The 2967-nt window shown below is 34.3% G+C and overlaps 1 pseudogene; it reads left to right on the forward strand.

Moving 5' to 3' along the window:
* LOC106778487 overlaps positions 1 to 2656 on the forward strand; it is a 12053-nt pseudogene extending 9397 nt beyond the window's left edge.
* Positions 2657 to 2967: the final 311 nt, after the last annotated feature.

Genomic DNA, 2967 nt, shown 5'->3' on the forward strand with positions numbered 1-2967 from the left:
ATCGTGGCCAAAGTTGCCAAAGTTGCGTGCAACAAAAAAACCTGAAGATGATGCTACATGAATGAGTATTTTTCTCGATTTGGGAAGCATAGGATGAACTGATACATATGAGAAATTAGGAAGAAGCCCAACCAAATGGAACCGAGGCAATTAGCTTAAGAGGAGTTTGAGGGGAGTGGACAACCGAAGAGACCTCCGAAAAGTTAGACATTGTTTCTTTTTTAGTAATGTAATGATCATATTTTTAGTATTTTATATTAATTTAGAATTGAATATTTTTCTTTTATATATGAACAATTAGTTGTATGAACATATTAATACGTTAAATAATATAGTTTATTTTATATATAATATTCAGTTTTAATTTATATTATTTCATTTTATGTTTAGTTAATAAACTAATTTTATTACAATAAAAAACCTAAAAAAGAAAATTTGTACACATTTCTGGCGGTTTTCCCAAAACCTTGTTATTTCCGGCAGTTTTTTCAAAACCGCTGGTAATTACTTAGTGACGCAGCTTTTTCTAGTGGTTTAAAACCACCAGAAACGATAAAAATAGTCCCCGGTAAATATCTAAATTTTTGTAGTGCTAAATTACCCATTAGCTTTCGAAAATTCATTTCCCATATCTTTGCTTTTGCCCATAGCTCTGCAGTTGTGTCTTATATAGGTTCCAAACGATTATTGGAAGCATTTTTTCTTTTACAATACAATGAACCAATATCTTGTATATTCTGGGAAACAAATGACGAATCATTTGACTGAGAAGAATTTATAGGGTAATTGTGATGGGATACACTTTTCAAGGAGCTGGACGAAAATCACACTTTCCTCACAATTCGTTTCCATGTTCAGCTTCCACAGGAAATTCGTTGTCTGCCTCTCCTTCTCAATAGGCGTCGCTTTCTTTGGTAATGACCCTTACATTCTACTCCCCAACATCGACGTCACTTAGTTACTCACCTTCACCCCTCTGTTAGTCAACTTTATCAGCACCGCTTCCGCTTTCTCCCAAGGAGAATCCTCCACCGAGTATTTCATCCGCGTGAAATCCATCAGAGTCGACAAAAAAGTCGTGCCTCTTAACACGACTTTGCTAACAACGACGGCGTTGGTGGAACCAAGATCAGTTCCGTTAACTTAGACAATGTGTTGGAGGCTTTGATCTTCAAAGCAATGACAAAGGCTTTTGTAAAAGCTTTTGCTGCGAGGAATATAATGAGGGTGGCTGGTGTGGCACCGTTTGAAGTGTGTTTCAACAGTGAGAACGTTGTGGGCACTCGGTTAGGGGCGCCAGTGCCAACCATTGAACTTGTTCTGCACAACCACAAGATGATTAGGAAGATTTTCGGAGCGAACGAAATGGTAAGTGTTATTTTGTGGGAGGTTTTCAAAACCTCTATTAATTCTTACAGTGTTAATAAAAAAGTCGTAATTAAATTTTATTTTATTTTTATGAATAATTTGTCCAGTTTTAATAACAAAACCGCAGTTAGTATATTTTATTTATTTTTTAAAAATTAATTTTCAGTTGTTATTTTAGTAAACATTGGACCAGAAAACAATAGACCGTTGACAGATTTGAGGTTTTCTNTTCCCCTCAGAACCGCGGTCTATTCCCGTGAAATTTTTTTTCACGCGGTTCTGAGGGGAACCGCGGTCTATTCCCCCTGCAAAATTCTGACATTCCCCAAAAGCAATTCTGAAAAAAAAAATTCAGGAGAATAGACCGCGGTTCAATGGGGAACCGCGACCTATACTGTCGATATAATTTCAAAAATGCCACTGAACAATATTATGCTTCGGTTTTTATTGAACCGCGACATAATATGTGCGGTAAAAGATCGAGTTTTTACTAGTGATTATATATGTATTCACAGATTACTTTTATGCATTAAACTATTAATTTGTTGTCCATAATTAGGTGTGGGACATAGAAATTATGCTCACTGCACTAGCAGACTATTATGATAAGGATGTGAGCCTCCTTCTCCAAGACATTCAAAGGAACTACACATCTTCCTAGTATTTATTAAACACTTGAATTATTCTTTGATTGATTTCAATTGAAAACAAAATGTGTGTTGTGTACAGGGAATCTGGGTAGATGATATTTCATCTCGGAAACATTGTAATGATATCTCTCAGTGTGCAAACTAGTGAGTTCTCTCTCTATCACCTTCAACTTCCACTTTCTTTTTTCCTCTGGTTGTTAATGTTCGCATTCCTCACTCTTTTGGAATCGTATAGTTGGGCCAAAGAGAGCATAGAAATTGGTTGCGAATGGGGTTACGAAGGTGCTAAATTTGGAACAACTCTGGCAGTTAACCCATTTCACCAACCATGTAGTCCACCAATTGCTTAAGGAAATAGTTTATGAAATTGCAAGCAAACTCATTAGAAAGTTAAAGGATTGTGTGGGATGACTTTGTGTTTGTGATGTTTATGTAGAGCACAGTTTTTACAAGCAAGATATTAAGTGCATTCCAGTTGCTGGTGTATTATCAGGAGCTGTTTTCATAAATCATGGTTTATAAATAAGTAATATGTTTGGGAATTTGATTTCATTTTTGTAGGTGCCGAAATTTCTTGCAATCAATTTGAGGACTTCACTGTCTCTGTTGCCGAGAAGGATGATACCACAGAATTAAAGGTATCACAAAATATTTAATTTAAAAACCCTACAACTTTTTTTGTCAAATAGCTTTGATTACCTTTACCTAACTTAATTAAACTAAATTTATTAGATATGTAAGGAAAATTTTCATTTTTTGAGTATTGTATTATTTATAGTATAGATGCATTATATTTATACATGAATGAGTGAAACAATATTGTAGTCATTTAAGATATTTTATTATAGTATCCTAATCGTGTGGAAAATGGGAATGTGGTAAGAGTAAATGGGTAAAGTGGATATATATATATATATATATATATATATATATATATATATATATATAT

Source organism: Vigna radiata, unplaced genomic scaffold, assembly GCF_000741045.1.
Source record: "Vigna radiata var. radiata cultivar VC1973A unplaced genomic scaffold, Vradiata_ver6 scaffold_629, whole genome shotgun sequence".
In the NCBI taxonomy this organism is placed as follows: Eukaryota; Viridiplantae; Streptophyta; class Magnoliopsida; order Fabales; family Fabaceae; genus Vigna; species Vigna radiata.